Raw genomic sequence first — 26544 nt, forward strand, 5'->3', positions numbered from 1 at the left:
AGACCAAAGCCATTAAACAAGGGGTTGGTGAGCCGGGGTAGGGAATCCCTGCTTTAGAGGAAGAAGAGAAGCAAGAGAACCAGAAGAAAGTTTTCTTGTGCATTGTATTTTGGTTCATTACCCTTAGCCGTGGTGGAAGGAATCATCACTTTCACAGGCCCATTGAATGTATATTTAATAATACAGCGCTATGATGTAGAAGTAGGAGAGTAGAACTAATTGGGCATCTCTTGCAAAGACACAATGAGATGTATAGCCTCCTACTGTGCTGCAGTATTTTTTCATGCTAAGTTAATCTCACATCTTGGTCATGTAAAGAAAAAATTATCTCGTCTTTCTGCTCCTGACTCTTATCCTATAACCGCTGCTGGGAGACCACAAATGTGGGCAAGAGCAAATGATCTTTCCCATTTATCCCTTAGAGTTGAGCAGTCTGACACCTCATTGTTGTGGATTTAATACTTCAGTGATATTTAATTAAGCATTCTTGTTCATTTAAATAATTTGTTATGGGTTTTATGTAAAAATATGTGAATTGTATACATCATTGCACTACCATGTCATGCGTGCTCCTTGCCTTCACGTGTGGCTTAGCTACTAAGCCCAGCGGAGCAGTTTTGTCTGATAGGAGAAGGGGTAAAGGCTGGTCTTGGGCACCTTAAAACCAGTCATTTCAGGCAGCAGGGGCCTGTCAGCCGTGGTTGGCAGCTTATCTAGGAGAAGGGAAACTCTGATCTCAAACCTCTCCTACCTTGCAGCTATACCCACTCATGAGGAAGGCTTTGGGACCAAAGCCTGAGAGAAAAATCTGGAGCTGGAGTCCCTAAAGCAGTCCTACATTGAGTTCAATGCTGACTGGCAACTCCTGTGACATTGCTGGTACCAAATTGTATCGGTTCATCTCTGCCATTCCTTTGGGTGTAGAGAGGGGGAGCTTGCTATATGGACAACAGCTTGCTCTCCATATTGTACTATCCAGGCTTGCATATCTAGAGAGCTAGGATGGAATATCCATGGTCAACTCTGATCAACGGAGGCCCTCACCTCATCTCATGTGAACTGAACCCTGCCAACTAAGAATTTATACGGGAGTAAAGATAACTCTTGTGGGAATGATATTTGTAACAGTGAAATACATCAACCAACAAGCCACATTGTCCTTGTATGTGGAGAAAAACAGGAGGGCCAGCATTGTGGGGCTGCAAATGCCTGAGACAACTACAACTTAATTGGAGATTCAGCTACCACTTGCATGCTGCCTCCCCTGTATTAAGAGTGAACTGAAAGCATATTAAGAAAGGTACCGGATAATGCCATCATTGTCTTCATGCACTACAGCAGGAACTGTTGCCTGAAAGGGGGCAGATAGGTGTCGATGCCAACCTGTGTGCCTCTGGTTGGAAAGCATATTGGACCAGGGGAGGGGCATGCAGCTCAGAGAAGTTGTGAAAGTAATGAAAGCAGTGGTCTGACTACAATAGTTTTTGTAGCCAACTTATCTGAAAAAGCTTCTGATACGTTAATCAGGTAGCTACTTGTGAAATCTGGCTTGGATTTAAGCTGGAAGAGAATTGAAGGAGTTGCAGGAAAGTTGCAAGTATTCGGCTTTTGTGAATATAAAGAACCAGAGTTTACTCTGTGTGCATTAAGAGTGTTGCATGAACTTCAAGTGGGAGACAAAAATCTGCTTGTAAAAATAGATACAAAGACCAAAGCCCAGCTGGATGAATGAAAGGTCAAAAAGAAAGGAATTAATGGAGATAAGTAAACAGAGAATTATCAGATGATGTTGCGGTTGAGGAAACCAAGAGGTGAGATCAGATCGTAAAGGGAGCAATAGAAGGATTAGTTAGGGAATACTTGAGTGAACTAAATGCACCTAGGATGCACATTCTAGAACATATATGTCAAACTCAAGGCCCGCGGGCCAAATCTGGCCCGCGGTGGAATTATCTTTGGCCCGCGAGATAATATCTAATTACTATTAAAGCTGGCCCCAGTAATCGAAGCGCCTATGGCGTATGATATGGCTAATGCTGAGTTTATTCAGGTACCAGGTTTTCAGGGTTTTTAGTGTTTATTCGGTTTCCCTGGTTTATTTCCTAAATATCATTAATGAATAAATTTTTTTCTATTAGAGCTGGCCCGCCGGTATATTGCATGCACCACTAATACTACAAATCCCACAATGCACTGCCAGTGCATTGCTCGCACTTGCCTTACTCTCTCATCAGCATCCTTATGGCGCTAGTCACGTGTGGTCAACTTTCAGCTATCCCTCACCCCAAAAATAGCTGAACGAAAGGTGGACTTTGAAAACAGGGGTTTTCAAGGCAGGTGGGAGGCAGAGTATATGTTTCCAGATATAAAGGGCAAACCTGTTTGTCTTGTGTGTGGAGATGGTGTGGCTGTAATTAAAGAATATAACGTAAGACGACACTATGAAACGAAACACCATGACAAATACAAGCATCTGGACAAGAAACAGAAGCCCGCGATGTGAGGTCAAAAGAGTGGATTGGTGGGCAGGATCCGGGAGAAGATGCAGGAGGAAAACGGCGTAGGTGAGCTGACAGCTTATCACTGCATCATACACCAGGAATCGTTGTGTGGCAAAGCCTTGAAAATGGAACATATAATGAGCACCATAACACGAGCAGTTAACTTCATAAGAGCCAAAGGTTTAAATCACCGCGAGTTCAAGTCGTTTCTGGAGGAGTTGGGTTCAGAATATAATGATTTGCCCTATCACACAGAGGTGCGATGGTTAAGCCAAGGAAAAGTGCTGAAAAGATGTTTCGAGTTGCATGAGGAGATCTGTCAGTTCATGGAAAGCAATGGGAAAGACACAACAGAGCTCCGGGATAAAAAGTTGCTTTGTGAAATGGCGTTTCCGTGTGACATCACGAGCCATCTCAATGTGCTCAACCTGCAGCTTCAGGGGCGGGGTTGTGTGATCACAGACATGTATGCTGCAGTGAGGGCTTTTAAAATCAAGCTGCGCCTGTGGGAGACGCAGATGCAGCAAGAAAACTTGAGCCATTTTCTGTGTTGCCAAACTATGAAAGAGCAGGTTTCTACCGCAATGTTCCCACGTGCAAAGTTTGCTGAAAAACTTAGCATACTTGGTGCCGACTTCACACGGCGATTTGCCGACTTTGAAGCCCAAAAAAGCAGGTTTGAACTGCTCAGTAATCCGTTTGCAGCTGACATGGAAAGCGCACCAACCAACATACAAATGGAGCTGATTGAACTCCAATGTAGCGACACACTCAAGGCAAAGTATGACTCCGTGGGCGCTGCACAGTTTCTACGTTTCATTCCCAACACTATGCCCCAGTTGTGTACCCAAGCTGCTCAAATGCTCTCTATGTTTGGCAGCACATATCTGTGTGAACAACTGTTCCTCTTTGATGAAGATAAACAAAACATCACACAGGAGTCGTCTTTCTGATGAACACCTTCACTCAATTCTGAGGATTTCCTCAGCTCAGAGCCTGACTCCAAACATTGATGAACTTGCATCCAAGATGAGATGCCAAGTATCTGGCTTAGACTAGTGTGAATCACAGAGTGTTGGCCTGTGGAAAAATGTTTTCATTAGAAATTACTCCGGAAAAGCTGCAGATAAAGCCATAAGAAATAAATGCAACTGACTTTTTATTTATTTAATGTTCAATGTTGTTTTTGTAGGCAATAATCTAAGTTTTGTTAGTTCCAGGTTAATATGTGTAATAAATTCATTTCAATAAGATTTGCAATAAACGCTGAACCAGTCCGGCCCTCGACTTGTACCGATTTTTAAATTTTGGCCCACTGTGTATTTGAGTTTGACACCCCTGCGTTAGGTCTACATTTGTGTTTGCTAATGCCTGATTTCAAACGGTTTATTAATGGAAAAGGTATGGCTCCCAAAACAATCTTAGCCAAAATAGCATTGTTTCTTTCTCGTTACCTACTTTCTTGTAATCTACGTCTGTAAGTTAATACCAATCATAAAAAGAATGCTTGCTAGGCAATCTGATTCATAAAAAACAAACTTCGTAAAGTGAAACAATTTTAGATATAGCAGAGACTGAGATACATGAGAGCAGGTTGAAAAAATGAAGGCAATGAAAGCTGTGGGAGCACGCGAGCGTGCATTCACGCGTACACAACTGATCCGGCCCGCATGAAGTTGCATTTTTCTCAAACTGGCCCGTTACTTAAAATTAGTTTGACACCCCTATTCTAGAAAGATGAAAAAGGAAAAGAAGGAGGAGGATGACAAGTGCTCTAGAAATGGAAAGGATGAACAAACTTAATTTCTTAAGAAATTAGCAAACTCAGAGATATTCACAAGAAACCCGAAGAAGAAAAAGGAAGACAAGGAAAAATAATGACAAGAAGTTGAAAAGGAGATGAGATATCAAGAACATGAGTGAGAGAGAGAAAGGCTTAAAGAAAGAAAGTAGCTGGAATCAGGAGAGAAGCAAGGGTCAGAATACTATAAATAAAGCAGGAAAAGCTGAGAAAATGAGAAGAAATTTGTCCAAAGCTGTCAGAGCCACTTCCTGCAGTCTCAGTCAACTTCTGTAACCACCGCAGAGGAGGCCCCAGAACTTGAGATTATTTTCACAGTCACAAGTCTCAACTGCCAAGCAGAGTGACCTCCTTTTCAGGAAAGATGTTATCCCACAGTAGTAAGAAATCCTCCACAGCGATTAAATCTTTAGGCCAGAGTGGGACTTAAAATTTATTGTGCTGTGGATGTCTGTATAGTAGTTGTACTATATAGTATATTGTGTATAGAGTTAAGATGCATTCTATATTGAATTGGAGTTTATAGCTAAGCAGGGAGGAGTGTTGTGTATTTAATTTTTCAGTAATATTTGGAAAAGGATAAAAACAGACAAAATGGGAAGAGCTAACTTTGAAGGGATGAGGCAGGAACCAGCAAGAGTAAATTGAAAACAGATGTTCAAGGGTGAGAGCATGGAAGGAATGTGGAGGAAGTTTAGGAACCACTTGTGCTGTGTTCAGGATGGGGTTGTCCCTCTGAGGCAAGGAAAAAATGGTAGGAAAAGGGAACCGTGGCTGACGAAACATGTGAGGCAACTCGTCAAGAGGAAGAAGGAAGCATATGTTAGATTTAAGAAGCAGGAAGCAGGAGGGGCTCATGAGAATATAGGGAAGCCAGGAAGGAGCTTACGAAAGGATTTAGCAGAGCTTGAAGGGGGCATGAGAAGGCCTTGACATGTAGGATTAAGGAGAATTCCAAGGCATTATATGCGAATGTGAAGAACTGAAGGATGACAAGAATGAAGGCGGGGTCGCTAAAGGATAAAGAAAGCAACGTGTGCCTGGAGGTGGAGGAGGTTGGGGAGGTCCTAAATGAATACTTTGCTTCAGTATTCACAAATGAAAAGGACCTTGATCAGGGTGAGGTCAAAATAGAACAGGCCTGTGTGCTGGACAGTGTGGAGATTAAGGAAGAAGTGTTAGATCTTCATAAAAACATCAAGACTGATAAGTTCCCCGGGCCAGACATGATATACCCTAGGTTGCTGTGGGAAGTGAGAGAAGCGATCACTGGACCAGTAGCTATGATCTTTGAATCCTCTTTGGCTACAGGGGAGATGCCAGAGGATTGGAGAATGGCAAATGTAGTTCCCTTGTTTAAGAAAGGTAATAGGGAGAAACCTGGGAACTATAGACCGGTGAGTCTTACGTTGGTGGTCTGCAAACTATTGGGAAGGATTCTTAAGGATATGATCTATGAGCTTTTGGAGATGTGCAGTCTACTCAAGGATAGTCAATGTGGCCTTGTGAGGGGAAGGTCGTACCTCACGAGCCTAATTGTGTTTTTTGAAGAGGTTACAAAAGAAATTGATGAGGGTAGGGTGGTAGAGGTGGTCTACATGGATTTTAGCAAGGCATTTGACAAGGTCCCCCAGGAGAGACTCATCCAGAAAGTCATGAGGCATGGGATCAGTGGAACCTTGGCTGCTTGGCTAAAAAATTGGCTTACAGGAAGAAAGCAGAGGGTAGTAGTGAAAGGAAAGTATTCTGCCCGGAGGTCGGTGACTAGTAGAGCGCCGCAAGGATCTGTCCTGGGATCCCTGCTGTTTGTGATTTTTATAAATGACCTGGATGAAGAGGTGGAAGGACGGGTGAGTAAGTTTGTGAATGACACGAAGATTGGAGGAGTTGTGGATGGAGCTGTAGGTTGTCGAAAGGTACAAGAGGATAAAGAAAGGATGCAGAGTTGGGCAGAAAAGTGGCAGATGGAGTTCAAACTGGTTAAGTGTGAGGTGATGCATTTTGGAAGGACAAACCAGAAGGCTGAGTATAGGGTTAATGGTCAATTACTTAAGAGTGTGGATGATCAGAGGGACCTTGGGGTTCAAATCCATACATCCCTCAAGGTCGCTGTACAGGTTGATAGGATAGTTAAAAAGGCCTATGTGATGGTAGGCTTCATTAATAGGGGTCTGAGTTCAAGACTAGAGAGGTTATGTTGCAACTCTACAAATCTCTGGTGAGACCGCACTTAGAGTATTGTGTTCAGCTCTGGTCACCTCATTATAGGAAGAACATGGTAGCTATGGAGAGGGGGCAGAGGAGATTTACCAGGATTTTTGCCTGGATTGGAAAACAAATCTTATGAGGCAAGGTTAGCAGAGCTGGGACTTTTCTCTTTGGAGTGTAGAAGGATGAGAGGGGACTTAATAGAGGTCTACGAGATTATGAGAGGCGTAGATAGGGTGGAAAGCCAGTGCCTGTTTCCCAGGGCACGAATAGCAAACACCAGAGGGCATATATACAAAATTTAAGGGAGAGAAGTTTAGGGGAGACATCAGGGGTAAGTTTTTTTGCACAGTGGGTTGTGGTGCCTGGAATGACTTGCCAGGGATGGTGGTGGAGGATAAAACATTAGGGATATTTAAGAGCCTCTTGGACAGGCACATGGATGAAAGAAAAATAGTGTTATGGGGTAGTGTGGGTTTAGTACTTTTTTTAAGGATATATGGGTCAGCACAACATTGAGGGCTGAAGGGCCTGTACTGTGCTGTAGTATTCTAATGTCTAGTACCTAATTTGAGTATTGTAAATATATTGTTTGATTAAGCATTCTTGTTGAGTTAAATAACTCACTCTTGGTTAAATATAAAAAACTATGTGAATTGCATACATCATGATGCTACCATGTCATATACACACCTTGCTTAAAGTAAAAAGGAAATTAAGATCCATTCTCCTGGGCTCCCGTCTTTCAATTAGCTTTATGTTTTAGAGTTCCAAAACAACACTTATGGCAATTGGGTTTGTAAAGAGAAGTTTACTACTTGGGTAAGTTTCTGAAGGATTGTTGGGTTGATATTTGGTATTTTCAAATGAGAGGAACAAAAAGAGAAAAAAATAGAATGACAACATTAACATGGAAATACTGTGAACAATTGTTATCAAGTTTTTATACACACATCCAAAATGCAAGGTTTGGTCCATGATATCAAAAGGGCTAGAAATAATACACTAACAAACATGAGGAAATCTGCAGATGCTGGAAATTCAAACAACAACACACACAAAATGCTGGTGGAACACAGCAGGCCAGGCTGCATCTATAGGGAGAAGCACTGTCGACGTTTTGGGCCGAGACCCTTCGTCAGGATTAACCGAAAGGAAAGATAGAGATTTGAAATAATACACTGCAATTTTTCTGAACAATAATATTGTGTCTCAGTATCCATAAAAATAGAACAAAAGTCACAGATTTGCAATTGGTTGGATTACCAGAACAATATATTTTTTATCAATGATTTGAAGCTGGCATACACTTTTCTGATTTGGTTGCAATATTAAATAGCAACATATACAGAATTCCTTCATTATCTGAACAAACAGGTAATAAACATATCTCAGTTTTTGCTTATGAAGCAGTTTAAAACAAAGCATAATCATGGCTAAGTTTAAGTCTTTAACACTTGTATTGAAAGTGGTAACTGTGGTGGTCACTGCACACAGACTTGTTAGGGAAAGGAGATTAGAAAGCTGTTGTATGCTGTAAGGATGACAATTGATGATTGCTGCCATGCTCAGAACCTTGTCAGCGGTACTTTTGAATGTATTTTTTCAAGCTGAATTGGCTATCACATGGGATAGTATTGGTGTTGCTGCATTACAAGGACATTAGTGACAGTGGCTGCAGGGAACTGCTGAATATCTTAACAGCTCTCTCCCACAAGGATGGAAGAAAAATTCTTTTAGGAGTTTTTTGTAGAATCTGTATTATTTCAGCCTAAGCTAATGCTGTGCTAAATTTTTCGATGTCTAGAGCTTAGGACCTGGATACCTTACTAGTTTGACAAGCCATCAGCTAATTTATTTCGGTATTCTAATGCTCATATACATGAAAAATCTGGCTCAGTAATTCTTTGTGTCAGTATCTTATTTCAGATGTTCACTGTTTTGGGAATAGTAATTTTCCAACATTCAGTTTCCTCTGGATATCGTATTTATTTTTGAATGCATGCAGTTTTGATGTATCTGATCAACCCTGTAATTTCTTTTTTAAATTAATTTTTTAATGAGTTTCTACAGTACAACTACAAAAAACCATCAACAAAATGGAGATTAATACAGTGGAAAACAAACATATCCAATATTATAATTCATAACAATAAGGAAAACACACCTAAAATAAAATCATATAAGGTTAGTATCCTCCCCATCCTCCCACTACAAAACTCCAGGCCAACCATTACAATATATAAAAGAAAAATTAATCGGAGCGTTACAGAGCTGTAAATATATATAAATAAAATAATGCCTACTTTCAAACTATAATGTAATTCCCATCGAAACAAACCGTAAAACTTACAGGAAAAAAAAGCTGAAAGTAAGGGATTATGGTACAGAAAAAAAGATAAACTTAATCTAAAGATGAGTTATGAAAGTATTCAAGTAAAGGTCCCCACACCTTATGAAACTTTTATGTACGAATTGAGAAGTGAATAATGAATCTTTTCAAGGTCTAAACAGCATGTAATATCACTAAGCCATTGAGCACGAGTGGGTGGGGCAACATCTCTTCACCTGAGCAGAACTAAGCACCTAGCCAAAAGAGAGGCAAAAGATAGTGTTTGACGTTTAGTCAGGCTCAAATGCATGTCTGCCTCAGCCAAGGTACCAAAAAAGGCAATCAGAGGATTAGGTTCTAAGTGGCAATTAAGAATATGGGATAAAGATTTAAAAAAAATCTCTCCAGAATTTCTCTAGACTAGGACAAGCCCAGTACATATGAATAAGAGAAGCCTTGCCCCCTTTACACTTGTCATAAACAGGACTAATGTCAGGATAAAACCGCCACAATTTAGTTTTAGACATAATGAGCCCTATGTAAAACCTTAAACTGCAAAAGGCAGTGGCGAGCACATAAAGAGGTTGAGTTAACTGACTTAAGAATTGAATCCCAAACCGCATCAGATAAAGAAATATTTAAATCATGCTCCCAAACAGTTATAATTTTATCAAAGGGGCATGCTTCAAGGTCACTAACTTAACTAACTTATCACGAATAGATAAGTGATCAATGGATTTACCCAGTGTGTTAATACAAAGAAACAGGTCCACAACGTTTTTCTCAGGCATCTCAGGAAAATTTGATATTAAAGGGTGAATGAAATGTCTCATTTGACGATATCTAAAGAACTGAAAATTAGGTAGGCTAAACTTTACAGAGAGTTGTTGAGAAGTTGCAAAACGATTATCTGTGAAAAGATCTTCAAAGCGCCTAATGCCCTTTCTATACCAATCATGAAATGTTGAGTCTTGCATAGAAGGTAGGAAAAGATGATTATGTAAAGTAGGACTAGAGAGAGAAAAACCATGAAAGCCATTAAATTTTTTAAACTGAGCCCATATTCTCAGAGTATGTCTAATAAGAGGATTAACAATTAGTCTAGGCAACCCTGTAATTTCTTTAACAAATCAACATAATACCAATATTCTTTGGTTAAATTGTTATGAATCATTCAGCAGAATGATGAAAAAGTCAATCTATTTGAGGGGTTTCTGCCTAACAAATTATTAGGATTGGGAGGAGGCCCCTAAAAATTCAGCAAGGGGTTAGAATATAACATTCTTCTTTTATTAGGTTTTTTTTGCACATTTTCTGCCCTGTACTTTTATAATTGATTGGAGTGGGTGGTGTGCTGTATGAGGAGAGTTCAATGGTATTCATATTACAGCTTGTAGGAAGCCTCTTCTATCATAATAAAATACTGGTGCCAAAATGAGAGCTAAATTATTGTACTGAGTTCAAAAACAGAATTAAGTATGAAGTTTTATAAAGCACATCATTGTTGGTTAGTTTTGTCATGTGATGTATACTATTGAGTTTGTCAGTTGAAACAGACTGTCTATTCTGATTGTATGTGCTTGTTCTGTGATGTGAATGGCACTTCTCTGGGTGACTTACTAATGCATTTGCTGGTATAACTGGAGCCCCAGTGTTTTCCATACCATTCCAAACTGGAATTTAGGGAAAGAATTGGATAGCTTATTGGACGAATGTAGTTTGCTTGCAGGAATGAGTTTCTGTTTACTTCGATTTGATTTAGGTTTTGAAAGCTTTTTGTGCAAGATGCTGCTCTTGCCACTAGATGGCAGTGTTTTCTGCCTTTTTAATTGCTGCTGCAGAAATTTGATTTTTTTTCCTTTCAACTATTTTCCTGTTTTTTTTGCTTGAAAGACTTCTTTTGGGATAGAGTTGCAAAAATGCCAATTTCCCTTGCTCTCTGTTTATGTTTAAAGATAAGCTTTAGTTCCACATAGTGAATGTTTGTAAGTTATTCAGCTTTGTTGAACTCTCTGTACTCTCCTGACAACTATTCATGCTTTTCCTTGAAAGAGTCACAGTGCTGAATAGTATTAATGTAGTTATTGTGTCCAAAATGTTTTTCTTTGGACCTGTGAATGTGCACAAAAAGTCTTAAGGTCACTTGATAATTGGTACATCAAGATAGTCCAAAGGAAAAAGCAATAACAGAATAAAGCATGTAGACCACAAGACTTAAGATCAGAATTAAGCCATCTGGCCCATCAAGTCTGCTATACCATTCAATTATGTTTGATTTATTGTCCCTCTCAATCCCATTCTCTTGCCTCAGCTTTGATGCCCTCAAGTTTGTTTTACATGTACCGAATGACTTGGCCTCCACAGCAATCTGTGACAATAATTTCAGCAAAATCACCTTTCTCTGGCTAAAGAACTTCCTCCTAATCTCTTTTCCAAGGGGATGAGCTTGTATTCTGAAGTTGTGTCCTCTCCAACTATTGAAAACACTCTCTCCATGTCAGAATACTTAGGGCCCCATAGCTTAGAAAAGATATGTTGCCATTGGAGAGAGTCCAGAGGAGGTTCACGAGGATGATTTGGGAATGAAGGGGTTAACATATTAGGAGTGTTTGGCAGCTTTGGGCCTGTATTCGCTGGAATTTAGAAGATTGTGGGAGATCTCATCGTAATCTACCAAATGTTGAAAGGACTAGATAGGGTGGATGTGGAAAAGGTGGTTCCTATGGTGGGTGTATCCAGAATTAGAGGGCACAGCTTCAAAACTGAGGAGCAACCTTTCAGAACAGAGGCAAGGAGGAATCTTTTTGCCAGAGAGTAATGAATCTGTGGAAATCTCTGCCACAGATTGCAGTGGAGGCCGTCAGTGAGTATATTTAATGTGGAAGTTATTCATTTCCTGATCAGTCAGGCCAGCAAAGGATATGGCGAGAAGGCAGGTGCATGGGGTTGAGTGGGATCCGGCCAGATCAGCCATGATGGAATGGTGAAGCAGACTCGATGAGCTAAATGGCCTGATTCTGCTCCTTTGTTTTGTGGACTTGTGTCCAGTCTATCTAGGCCTTTGAATATGCTAGAGTTCTAGATAGAGAGAAAATGCAGTGCAAGCAGACAGTAATTATACAAGGGTCACAATGAGGTAGGTTGTGAATTCCAGAGTTCATCTTTATTGTGCATGAGGTCAGTTAAAGAGTCCTACAACAGAGGGATAGAAGCTCTCCTTGAGCCTAGCAGTGTGTGTTTCCAAATGTTTATCTTCTGTTCAGTGGAAGGGGGGAGAAGAGAAATGACTGGGCTGGGAGGGGAGAGAACCTGAGGCAGTTAGAAGGGTAGATGTAGTCCATGGAAGGGAGGCTGGTTTTCATGATGGGCTGAGCTGTCTTCACTGTGCGCAAGTTCTGTGTTTAATTTGATGTTATCTATGAATCTGAATTTGTAGATTCTAATATTATGTTGCAAAATTAGATTTATTAATAAGCAAATCAATAAAACTAAAAGCTGCTTTTCATTCGTTGGATCCAAATAGAACTGTAAGACTTTGTATTGGCATATTTGCCCATATTTTTCAAACTTTTCCTTCAACTAGTCAAGGAAGATTTGAGGGCATCTTTGAAAGAAAGAAGGAAGTTTCTTTGATTGTGAGTATTGTCAATGATGTACAGATATTGTTTGTTATTAGTATTTTAAAATATTTACAATGTAAACTACTAAGGCTTTTGGACCTTTGAAACCATAAATGTCAGTAATACCGATGAAAATTGGGGAGCTTTTGAATTCATTAAGATAATAATGTTGTATATTCATTCAATAAAGTATATTCATTCTATTCCTAACAAAAAACCTTTTGGCCTGTTGTAACAGATCTTCAAATCCATCGTTGTTTGTTTTGATTTTGGTGAAATGTTTGTGGTTGTATGATGTTGTCAGGCTTTAACATTTCCTGGTTGTTCCTCTCCATTTGCTATTGTCCTTTATTTGCCGGCCGAGAATTGTGCTGGCACATTAACTAAAAGAATTAAATGAGGTCCTGTACTAGGAATAAATTGGTAAATAATGTTTCAAACTCTCCATAAAAGTCTGTGAAAAACCTGTGTGGAGGAGAGAAAAATAAATGATGCATTCAGTTTTGTGAGTAACTTCTGATCTGCTTTAAGTGAATTTTAGATGTATAAGAACTCTCTCTCTCTGTAGGTGATTTGATAAAATACCAAAGCCTCATGTTTATGTAATTGCTTTAACAAATTAAATAATGTAAAGAATAAGGATTATTTAATTCATTGGAAGTATCAACCACAGGTAATAAAGGTATTTATTGCTCATCCTTAATTTTTTTTAGAGAAGGAGATTCTGGATAAGCTTCTTAAGTTGTTGCAGTTTTTGCAGTGAAGTTTTTATCATTAATGGTAGGAAAATCAAGCATTTGAATCGAACAAGTTCAAATGTGGAGCTAGAATGGTGATGCTCTTCAAGAAGCTTTAGTGAGTCTAGGGTATTGACTTAAGCAATACCTGCTGAGTGCCTCCATCATTTGTGTGTGTTACTTTGGAAGTGTCCTGGATTTGAAATTATTGGTCATCTGTAGTCATAACCATCTTTGAATGAAGATTTAAAATTTGGGTCAATGGTTAAGGGTTATTAATCTAAAATGGTAAGTTGTTTCCATTGGTATTTGAGACTAGAACTGGGGGACATTGCCTCAAGATTCAGTGGAGAAGATTTAGGACAGAGATGAGGAGGAACTGTTTTTCCCAGAGAGTGGAGAAGCTGTGGAATTCTCTGCCCAGGGAAGCAGTTTGAGGCTTCCTCACTAAATATATTTAAGAAACAGATAGGTTTTTATATAGTAAGGGAATTAAGGGTTATGGGGGAAAAGGCAGGTAGATGGAGCTGAGTTTACAGGGCAGGCTCGATGGGCCAGATGGCCTACCCCTGCTCCTACTTCTTATGTTCTTACGTATTGGCTTTGTAAGCAGATCTATAAACATCCAGCATCTGCAGAATCTCTTGTATTTATAAACATTGTTTGGGTTAGATGTAAGGAAAACAGAGTGCTGTAAGTTTAGAGTTAAATAGGTTAGATCAGGGGTTCCCAACCTGGTGTCCACTGACCCCTTCGATTAATGGTAGGGGTCCATGGCATAAAAAAGGTTGGGAACCCCTGGGTTAGATGGAATGGGTGGAGAAGAAAAACTGAGAGTCATTGCAGACTGCCAGCATGGAGAAGAAAAGAGCCAATGGATGTATCCAGGTGGAAGGGGAATTTTGAACTGGAGAAAAGATCTGAGGAGACATGCGATACAAGTTCAAGGCATAATGCCTAGCAGTTATTTCAAGGACATGTTACTTGCTTTGAGTAAAAGAGGGGTGGTTGGTGAGAAGAAATAGTGAAAACGTGGAAAGATCAATATAGAGTCATAGAGTACTACAACACAGAGGCCCTTCAGGTCATCTAGATCGTGCTAACCTGGTCATCTGCCTTTTCCTGTCTACCTGCAACCAGACCATGTACCTGTTCAGGCTCTTAAGTGTTGTAATTGAACTTGTATCTACCACTTTTGCTGACTGCTTGTTCCACATTCAGGCCACCCTCTACTGTTTTCTCCTCAGATTCCTCTTAAATATTTAAACCTTTCACTCCAAACCTACAACCTGTGGTACTAATCTCACTGAACCTGAGGTGAGAAAGCTACTGAAGGAATGAGGAATTGGGTCAGGAAAGTGAAGGTGGAAGAAAGAACAAAAGAGGCATTGGTATCAAAGAGTTGTCGAAGCTTGTGATATTTTAAAATTGACAGAAAGAAAGGTTTTAACTTAAAATTCTGGATAAGGCTAAGGAGGATATTGAACATGGACCTAGGTCACACTGAACAAGTCAGTGCAGCTGAGTTGAAAGCATGAGATCGTATATGTCATGCTGCATGGATCACAGGGTGAGAAAAGATCAGAACAGGGAGATCTATAACTATAGGTAGACCTAAAGCTATTTCAGTTGCTTTAATTCTGCGATAGTGATTACTGCTGAGGAAAAAAAGATGAGTGTAAGTGAAACATGGTTTAAGCCTAGAAGGAAACTAAAACCAATGATGATGAGCAAAGTAGGAAGCAAATAAAAACCCTACAGTTGAGAAGAACAAGACTTATTCAAGGACTTCTTCAAGCAGCAAAAAAACAAAATGCTGGTTTCCTCAGTGAGTCAAAAAATATCTATTAATAAAGATACTGTTATATCTCGGAACTATCATCAAAACTAGAAAATGTTAAGAAACAACTCAATTTTTGATGAAGCACAGTGTAGAAATGTGATGGGGAGGTAATTGAGATCTGAATGGGATGATAATGCTATTTCATAATGGATGTTGATAAAATGAGGAATTTTTTTAAAATGTCTAGAGGAACTGTAACTGTATATTCCTAATTATATTGGAAGGGTCTATAACCTTGATGCTTCTCTAATGTAATAATTAAAAAGAGAGAAAGGTCTGCTCCTCAAACTAACAACACTTCTTTGGAACCATCCAGGAAGTTAAGGATGACATAGCTAGAGCTAGAGTTGGTTGGTTGCAGAATTAAGATGATGGTCGACTGAAGCTTGTTGTCACCCTTGAAGAATGCTGCCGTTTTATCCAAATACTTGGGGTTGGAAGATACAAGCTTCATGGATAGGTGGTGCTTCTCCGGTACTAGTATTAGAAGATGCTGTGCAAAGGGAAGGGACTGTATCCAACATGATAAGGCTTCCACTGGAGCATTTTATTGTTGAATCATCATCTTTCCTTCGTCTTATGCTTTCCTTAAAATCCCCAAACCTTCTTTACCCTCCTTCTTTAAGAGCTCAGAAACCCACCTCTTCAACCAAGTTTTTGCCCACCCTTCCAATATTTTGTACATAGTCTGATTTCACACCCGTACTAATCTTGTACATATAGACATGCACATTTCATGACCGCCTTATAGTCCTCAGTGCACTTAACATTATTGTGGTTTCTTGACCATCCATACATTTTCTATGATCAGTAGCCATAACAGCAACCAATAATAGGTGGCAAATGGTGACTCATTCTTTCTTTGACTACATTTCTATACATTTAGAGTTAACATAGAAATTCTCTCCTCACTTTTCATATAATTGAAAGTGAAAACTGTAGCTGATGTACAGCATTCTTCCAGCTAATTTTTAATTGAAATTCAGCACTGTCAGGGACACCAAGATCTTCCCTCAGCCAAGAAACTTATAGCTGTATGAGCATTATTAACTTCATATCACTCAAAAGGATTCCAGCAAAATGTTAGTTAATTCTCAAATTCACTAGAAATGGAGTTTTCCTTCCTAATTTCTCTCAAATGTTTAGTTGCATTTACAATAACACTTTTAAGATCTCATTGTCCCCAAATGTGCTGAATTTGAATTAAAAATTAGCTGGAAGTATGCTGCATGAATATCTGTAACTACTGCTATTCACAGCAAACTATCCTTTAGTCAGATATGTCAATAAAATATTATTTTGTCCGTAAGTTATTAAATGCCGTTACAGTGGTTCAATTCCACTGCTATCTGTAAGGAGTTTGTACGTTCTCCTCATGACCACGTGGATTCCCTCCAGGTGTTTCAGCACACTCCGACATTCCAAAGATGTACGGGCTAGGAGGTTAATTAGTCACTTTAGTTAATTAGTCATTGTTGGGTGGTGTGGGCTCATTGGACAGAAGGGTCTCCTATTGTGCTTTATCTCTCAGTAAATCAATGAGTTCTTCAGCCAAATACTACATCTTTTTCTGAAGAGCAATGACATGAAAACAGAAAGATGATTTTTCTTGTAAGTGATTCTAACCTCATGTTGATTCTGTAAATTATAAAACGGTAGGTATCAATGAAATTTGAGTATTGTATGTTCTGAGGCACAATGAGATCCAGTTAATAAATGCGTGTTTGCGCACATAGTAGCAGCTCAATATGCCAAGGTGATAGTGACTGTTGGAGGAAGAGTAATACATTGAACCATGTCGGAAATATAGAAGAATTTGATTGAGGAGTTGACACTTATATGCCCCTTTCATTAAAAATGCTGCTTGTGATGGTGACGAGTGATACTCTGCTTTCTGGGTGAAACCACAGCATAAACTAATGCATGTCAACAACTTGGTGAAATTGATGTTTTTGATGTGCATCAAAGGTTGGTGGGAATTTGAATGCCTGGTATTTTAGATGCCATTCTAAGCGATTATCAGTGAACCTGCTGTGGCTATTTATCATGCAAAGTGTATTTACCAATGGGGCCCAAGAGACTACAGTAGCTATTTTACAGCATTGTTTTTGGAAATCGGTAAAAGTCATTATAAAGTGGAGTGATTTATGTGAGATCACTATTGTAGCAAAGCTTATAACACTAAAATATACCTATGTTATCCAGAATTAGGACTCTTCTAGTAATGATTGGGATTTGAAAGCATCCAGCCACATTCTCTATTGCTTCAATGTCTGTGCAAATGACTGTATTAAATCACGCAATTGATATCACCCACATCTCTTAGTTTTTACTTGTTTTTGAAAAAGTTATTATAAGAGACTATCACAGTATAGGAAGCTTAGTGTAGTTTAATTATGGTGCGGCAGAAGGAATTTAAGGATACCTGCCAATTTCTGTTACTTACAACTTGTTTTCTTTCCTGATCCCAATTGAATGCATCTTAAAATCAGTTTATTTTACGGATTTATAGACATGCCATCACTTCATTTCCTGGCTTTATGAGAAATTCTTGGAACCTGGCTTCTTAATTATTTAATATAATCATTATAAATGTAATTGAAATTACACACACCTTTTCACATTAAAGTAGCATGTTTTAATTCATGCCATTGTGCAGTAATTGCTTGATTTTAATTAAAATTGTGGTAAACCAAATGAAGATTTATGAATTTGAGATTAAATATATTAAAGAGTCCAACATAATTTAGATCCATCCCTTCACTGAAGCATTCTAGTTGGTAATCTGATTGTAAATCAATGTTAAATTCACACTCTATTATCATTTGATTTACTAGAGATAGCATTAGTGTATGTGGTTTACTTTGATCTTTACAAATTAACTTTTTAAACCAGTTGTCAGTATTTTAGCTAATGCTGTTTAATTTTATGTATCATCATAACTTTTTCACGAGACTCCAAAGTTCCATTGCACCTCTGATTCATGAATTAATTCCCTGTTTGGAGAATAGCCATACCTTTATTTCTTCTACCAAACTGCATGACTTTGTGTTCCAACTGCAACTTCTTTGCCCATTCTTCTAATCTGTCCAAGTCCTTTTGTAGACTCCCTGCTACAGCAACACTACCTGCTCTTCCATCTATCTTTGATTTATTTACAAACTTAGCTCACAAAGCCATCAATTCTGCCATCTAGATCATTAACATGCAACATGAACAGTATGGTACCCAACACCAATCCCTGCAGAACACTCTAGTCTCCATCAGCTAACCGGAAAAGGTCCCCTTTATACCCACCCTTTGCCTTCTGCCAATCAATCAATCCTATGTGCATTCTCTTATCTATCCTGTAATACCATTGGCTCTTATTCTTGTTTAACAGCCTCATGTGTGGCACCTTGTCAAGGGCCTTCTGAAATTCCAAGTAACTGACAGTTCTTGAGATTTCAAGGATGATGGATTTAAGCAGATTCATGTTTCTTTTTCTACATCCTCTAGATATTTCCATTGGAAGTTTCCCCAAACGTAGGTGATGTTGGGTAGCAGTGTCAAGCAAGTTCTCAAGTTATAGTCCTGTCTGGTCTGCTTCTTATGAACCCTCCTCTTTTTCCAAGAGTTTGCTGAGCATTGTGGAGTGGATCAGACATAGATTTGACAATTCCTAACTGTGCTACAAGATCATCTACTTTATTTTGTGTACTGTGTGCATTTAAATATATAACATCTTCAGTCCTCTGATCACCACCCTTCTTTTCTATTGTCCTCCATGTTGCCCTGTTAATTTCTAATTCCGTTCTGAGCTTCTTGTCTTATTCTTTATTTTGGAGATTTAAGTAACCTTCCTTGCCCTCACTTTCCCTTTTTACTTTATCCCTACTTTGCCAAGCTGTTAAACCTACCCTCTGCTGTCAGTATTTAATTTTAAATCCTATCTGCAGCCCTGGTTATGTGATTTGCTGGAACCCTGGTGCAGGTGAAGCCCATCCCATCAGGGCAACTCCCTCCCTCCGCAATACTGGTGTTAGTGACCCACAAATTGAAACCCACTTATCCTACACCAGTCTTTGAGTCACGCAGTTTAACTCTCCGATTTTATTAGCCTTATGGCAATTTGCACATGGCTTAGGCAACAATGCAGAGATTATTACTTTGTTGGGCTGTGTTTTACATTAGTCCCTAGCTACTCAGATTCACCACACAATCATTTCTCCTCACTAAATTTCTTTCTAAAATGTCTGTTATCTTATTGTTTTTTCCCCCAACTTTACCATGTTAAAGTGTATTAAGGAAACTTATTTTCATTTGTCAAAAGTCTTTGATTGTTCTAGGTAAATTTAACTAGAAATCAAGTCACCTGCTTTTCTGTAGTTGCCCTACATCAAATCGAACCTGATCTAAAAGCATGCTGAATGCTTTTAATTTCATCTTTTTAAAAAATGATTCAATTGACCCTACCCCCTTAAGTTACCTGCTGCTAAAATCCTCAGCTATGTCCTTAATGACTAGATTCTTCTTCTTCTGATAGCCTCTTATTTCATGTCACACTATTTTTTCTATCCACGTCACAGTTCATACCTATGTGTGAATACCACTTATTTTCTCTACTTTTTTGAACCAAAATAGATTTACTATACATCTTAAAATTCCCTCTGTAGCTTTATGCTTTACATATCTGCAACTTCCATATAACAGTCTATCTGCTCTTCTTTTGCAATTCTGACATCTTTTCATCCACCTGTCCAAGTACTTGCCTTTGTTAGTTCCTTGGGCCCAAAATGTCCCCTATTTCTTTTCCCTGCTTTGAAGCCTTCCATGCTACTTATAAGCCACTCCTTTTCCTTTATATATGTATATACTTTATATTTTGTAGAAATGAAGAAAACATGGATGAAGCCTTGACTAGACTTTATCTTAGTGCATTATCAAATTTATTAGCACATTATAAATGGTAATATTTGTCAGTTTTCAGTTTTGTGATTTTAATGTTTTTGAAGTTGTATTGTGACAAAATATCCCTTTGTATTTGCTTTGAAAATCTTGGTTTTCATGTCATAAAGATTATGACCATGTTTTGAAACTGTAATGATGGCAGAGCTCTCTGTGTTCACTGCCATTACACCATGTAGCTGACAGCAAATTCCGGGAGAAAACGCATGCACAGTTAAATGTGGAAATCCAGAAACTGCAGTCACTGATACCCTGCTCCCCACAGAGAACAGTGCTTTGTAGTCCTTTCCAGCATAATTGAAGGAAATTGATGATCTAACAAGAACCTGGAATATAAATTTGTCATCAGTGGCATGAAATGAAATAATATAGTATCCTGTATGTTACTCCTTGTTCAGAAATTCTGTTTCATTGAAGGTTGACTGTGGTATATAATATGCATATGCATTACATGTATGGGACATGGTGATGAGGTACTTTTAACCAAAGACATTTAACATACTGTAAAAGTTGCACATTGCATGAAGTGTCAATAAAATTTTGTTGGCATAATTACTAGTGAAAAGCCTGAATTCTTAAAGTAGTATATTTATGCATATGTAATATCATTCTCTCAAACATTTTAATTTAGAATTGATTTAAAATTTGTTTTTAATTTGTTAATTTATTTTTTGCATTTATCTCTTTTATATTCAAATTTTCATGTTGTGTTGTAAACATTTTAACATGTATTTGGAAAAAAAAAGCGTTTTCTTTTGTGTCCTTCAGAATTTTTCACCAATTCAATGCCTAGCTAATGTGTTGGCATTTTGCTGGACGCCAGATATCTCATGAACTAATGTTGTTGCAAAGCAGACGATATCAAAAAGGAGGATATCCAAATATCCCTATATATTGTTGGCCAGCCTGCTATGTATCACTGCACCACTCTTACCAAAATCAAGGTTGTTTATGGCTCTGAGCTATTCCTCCACTGATTGAAACTGATAGTTACGTTTTAGCGGGTCTCTCTGTTGCAGTGTTTGAAGTTATGTAATCTATATTTTATTAGGTACGAAAGCAGTAACTTTTAAAAAATATTTACTGTGCTGTGATTTACACTTGCAATTCACAAATTTGTTGTAACACGTCTTATGACCTGCAGGGATGTGCATATTTAAGCTTTAGTTAGCTGTCTGCAGTATTGTGCAATATATCCGTGTAGTACTCAATCATTTACAATTTAAATGACTGACAAGAGTGATATTAAAAATTAAGAAAGTGAGTACTTCACTTTTTATGAGATAGTGAAACATTCTTAAGATGGTGTTTTGTTTTGTCAAATTGGAAGCAATGTGGTATTTAACCACTCTTGTTGGAATTTTTTGATGCTTCAAAGGACATATCTATCACCAAATACGCAATATAAGGAAAAGATCACTTTTTAAGTACTCAGTTCTCATTTGCAATGACTTTCATTGCTGACGTTTAGGTATGCATAATTATTCTATTTTGATAATGCTTTGTGATAGAATCCTGTTTTCAATTGCTTGTGTTCATTAAATAAAGCAAACTTACTGTTTTAAGATCCAGTGAATGATTGGTATCTTGAGAAGTACATCATCTTTCATTCACTGGCCATTGCATCAACTTTAAGGGTCAATTACCAAAGCAATCCAAGAGGTGTTTAATGCTTGTCTTATGCTCAGTGAAACTAAAGTTTGCAGCTGCATTTTTGTGCATTTAATATCACTACATAGGTTGCAGCAGTATGGTTGATTAAGAAAAAGCATAGATTATGAAAATTCTGTTATAATTTGTGTTATTTTGTGATAACATGTTAAGTCCCTACAGCTGTTTGGAAGATTAATGCATAGAAGAATCATTGCTATATATTGCATTTATTTTTTCTTTCGGCTTCAGATGCAGATAATGCAATTTTGAAATAGCAAAATTCTTACCCTGACAAAACCTGTCCGCATTAGTATTAATGAGACAAAGTGTCCATCTGTTCAACAATGATCCATGATGATATTTTTCAAAAATGAAAACCTATTCCATTATTTAAAAAATTAAGATTATAAATCCACATTCCTAAATTGTAACATTCCATGGCAATCCAAAACAGAATTGATGCAGAAATCTCAATCAGGATTATTTCATAATTATCTGTATCTTATCTTTAGATAATTCTGAAGTAATACAAAAGAAACAGAAATGCTACTTGGGAAAAAAATATAAATTTTTAAAATTTGCTCTCTTCTGTGACCGTTTATGTAATTTACATTCTTGATTGATAGCGGGGAAGGAGGGTGGTTGGTGCAACTTGTGGTAAACTGCGGCACTCATAATGTAGAAATCCCACTGCTGATGAATCGAACCAATTAAAATCAAAATAACTTGTTTGATCACTGTTCGGCGTCTGAGTAATAGTCGAGTTTAAAGAAAAATGTTGGTTGTCTCCTGAGATCAAATTCATTAAATGCAATAAATGTTTGTACGGTATGTTGAAATGTTTTCTGATTATTCATTAACTGTCAAGAGAAAACAATATCTGGGTATCCACTGGAAATTTAATACTGGCAAGTGCCAAACCCATTTCATTTTATGTGCACTTCTCTTTATTTTACGGAGCTTTTCATTTTTGTTTTGAAGAATAAAATTGATTCAAGAAGTGTTTAATAATAATATTCATAATTCTCACATTGGAACAGGTATTTTGAAACTTTTCTGTATTGTACTCATAAATTATAAAATTTACTAAAGCTGCAAAGTTATCATTTTTATTGTTCTAATGAGTACTTGTTAATTTATCGGAACTTCTTTGAGTAAATAGTAAAAAGCAAAAAGATACTTTAACTTATAAATGTAAAAATAATTTAAACTATTTTATCTAGAATTTTAAAACAACCTATTAATCTTGTAGTTCCAAGCTTGTTAACGTTTTAATTTGTTTTATTTTATAAAGTCTGCGTGTTTTAATTATAGAGGCCATTTAATGTTACTGCAGTACTAACTTGCAGCTCTTGGGGATATGCCTTTACCAAGTATTGTTCTGGGTGTTTCTCTTGATTGGCCCAGAAACTGCAATCAGCTGGAAGACGAATGACATGCCTCTTAGCCATTCCTTTTATCTTTGAGACAAGTATCAACATTGTATGCTTCCTAATGGAAATGTAATTTAATGAAATCTATTGGGTAAACATACTTCAGATGTTCAAAGCAGGTGACAAAGTTTTTGCTGGCAGCTGAACCTTGGCTGGATTCCAGACATCTAGTTACTATGCATATGGCATTGAGTGAAGCACTTGGGTTAGGGACACATTTTAATTCATATTGCTTGTCTTGATCTGTATGAATGTGTGATTGTACAAGCATAAATTATGACAATATATGCTTTTTGAATTGAAGAATAGATGATTCAGAATGTTTTATTGATCTTGCACTTTTTATCCTTGTAGGAGATGTCACAGTGTTGTCTTTCTATGGGGGTTTTAAAATCTCCAAATAGATCATCCTATCAATTAATTACAATGAATGTGTAACTGAAAAATAATTCAAATTCACATTTATCATTAAAGTTGACTTTGCTTTAGGATGTTGTTTTTAACATCGCTTTAGAGATGTATTTTTTAATTGTAAAGCAATTAAAAATAAGATGTGAAAAAATGGCATTGAACATGTGAAGAGATTTTACATAAGGCAGGGCAAAAGAAAGTGTAATATAAATAGTTTCTTAAATAAATTGAACCTTTTTATTTTAGCTTGTTTGTAAAGAACATGTGTTAGTGCAATTATTGTAAAAAAAATCCATATTTGCACAGTGTATACATTTTCCAGCTGGTGGGAAGCGTGCATTATTTTAATAGGAAAATTAAAATTGCCCTGTACAAGGTGGATTTGTATTCACGTTAAGAATAGATGTAGTTAAAATAATTTGAGGAAAAGATAAAATTATTTTCCAAATATAAGATACTGGTTAGTCGTTAATAGCTTTCTATTGTCATTCTTAATTGTGTAAGAGATTTATTGTGTGTTCACAATGTATATTTTAAAAGTAACTTTTACTGTGAGCCACCAATTATGGCACTTTAAAACACGGCAATGAACAGCTTCTCTAGGTGATGCCCTGTGTGTAGAAGGTATCAGATTTGATTAGGATTTCTTTGATCTCAATGAAAGCAATTCAATTCCGTTCTGCACATTGATGTTTACGTAGGGTCAGTATGATGCAGAAACGTACCAGTTTTCCATAGGAAATGAAAAAGAATGCATTCAACTTTGCATTCTTACATGTACATCTTTAAATTTAAGAAGAGTTGCCTATATTAACCTTATTTTCACAAAAAGTTTAAAATTATTTTATTACTAATTAGAATTGATACTATATCTGTGGGTAATGTGCAGTAGGGGTTTAAAATGCTATGCAATTTTTGATGGTATTATGGTGAGAACAGACATGGTGGACTTGAGGGCCTGTCCCTGTGCTCTACTATGTTATACGTGAAAAAGCTCTGCTGTTGCTGGTATCTGAAATCATCTTGTAAGTGCTCAATTGTCAGTTAAATCTTTTCTGGTTAATATGGTGGAGAACACATGGTAGTCGAGGAAGTCCGGAGTGCGAAGGAGAGATATTATTTCCGTTAAATCTGTGTGCTGTCAGTCCTACAGGTATTGTTATGGATAGATGGGCAAAGAAGATTTTAAATTTGTTTATCCCTTGTGTTATATTTTTCTTACATATTCTTTAAGCTATGTGTGCAGTTATATTCTTTATGAATTTGGACAGTGGTGATGCTGGAAAACCCCCAGGCAGAGAACACTGTGTGCCCTTGGTTCTCATAAGATGGTATTCAATATGCTGAAGTATTTATTCATCTGAAGAAGGACAGTGCATAGTAATCAATAGGAGCTTTCCTTCCTCATGTTTGACTCAATCTCTTTCCATTTCATAATTAATGTTAATATACTTCCTCTTCAATGTTTGTGCCACCATGTAGTGAGTGAATTCTGCCAGGATATGTCCATAATTCCTGTTAGAAGAGCTTGCAAGCGTGCTTTGATCAATATGACTTTGTTGGGCTACTGTGCCCTGTTTCCTAAATTTCCCTGAGAAAGACTTGTCGGTGGGACTAGGTGAGAGTAAGCATTCGGCACGGACTAGAAGGGCCGAGATGGCCTGTTTCCGTGCTGTAATTGTTATACGGTTATATGGTTAACTGAGCTGCTGTGCTCACCCATTCTCTTGTTTATGCCCTTATCTTGCCTTTTGTTTTAATAAAATGCCCCATGAATGGTTAGTACTCCCACTCCTCATGACTTGATCTCACTGAACCTCTTTCCATAAATTCTTTTGTCCTTTACCTCTCTCCTTCCTCAGCTCTGCTAGCAGGAATGGCCCCCAACCCAAGAAGTCAACTGGTTTCTTTTTTCACAACTGCTACTTGACTGGCTAACTTCTTCCAAAATTTCCGTTTTTGCTTCAGATTCCAACATCTGTAGTCTTCTATACCCACATAAAGTTACCCACATTGGATATAAAGTTATTTGGTGAGGGAGGATTTTGCTGGGAAATGTAGATCCTTGTAAGTCAGAATTGGCTGTAAAATTCCGTAGCAAAATTATTATTTGGAAATTAAAAATTAATTTCTCGTCATTGTTCTATAAGAGATCAAAAACATTTGGTTTTATGTAATTCCAAAAGCTATTGTTAGGTGTCAGTAGAGATTTTCCATCAGTGACAGTACAATATAGTATAGGCAGACCTTGCGTTAATCACTGACTTCTCACATCAATGTAATTTTGTGCAATATTCTAAGTAACCAAATAATAAGTATTTTGGGTGTCATGTTTAGGAAAAAAAGAGACTTCTCTGAGTTAAATTTATTGAGTCAGATGCACTTAGCAAAACTCATATTGAATATTTTAAACACCATATAAAGTCTGAAATACAGCGTGACGATTAAGAGACTCTTGATAATGAATTGTAGAATTTCTATACATCATATTACTGAAAAATATTACCTACAAGAAGGGTTCACTTCCTAAAATAACTACTGAACGATAGTGCTTCTCTACACATTGAAAGGAACAACAAAGGTGAATTGTCTATTTGCCAGTAGTTTTGAGTTTTTAATTTTTAAAGATGAGGATTGAACTCTGACTGTGCTGACCACTGAGAAGATAGCCCATGACTATAAAAAAGATTAAACAGTTTGTCCCAAAACACTGAACCTTCTATGATTTGCTTTTCACTGTTTAGCATAAATAGCAAAATTAAGTACTTCAAATACCTGAAGTACATAATTTTGTTTTCCATTATGATAATTATTTCTTTTCCCGCATTTAAAACTGCCCAAATATGCCTAATTTAATTATTTTACCCCCCACATCTTTACTTTTCATTGGTGATAAAAAGGGGTATTTGGGCTTTTATCTGTAAAGGTTAAAGGTAACTAATTGCAGTGTTACAGGGGTAGGAGTGCATTTTTTCTATTGTTGATTAAAAACATGAACTGTGTGATCCTATTGTACATTAGTTACAAACAAAGGAAAGCTGCAAGCTTCACATTAGAC

General features: G+C 37.5%; 1 protein-coding gene across 2 annotated transcripts in view; it reads left to right on the top strand.

Annotated features, from left to right (window-relative positions):
- The window catches only part of vti1a (vesicle transport through interaction with t-SNAREs 1A), a 325999-nt gene that overhangs the window by 33234 nt on the left and 266221 nt on the right, over positions 1 to 26544 (top strand). The window lies entirely within an intron of this gene.

The sequence above is a fragment of the Hypanus sabinus genome, chromosome 22, assembly GCF_030144855.1.
Source record: "Hypanus sabinus isolate sHypSab1 chromosome 22, sHypSab1.hap1, whole genome shotgun sequence".
NCBI lineage: Eukaryota > Metazoa > Chordata > Chondrichthyes > Myliobatiformes > Dasyatidae > Hypanus > Hypanus sabinus.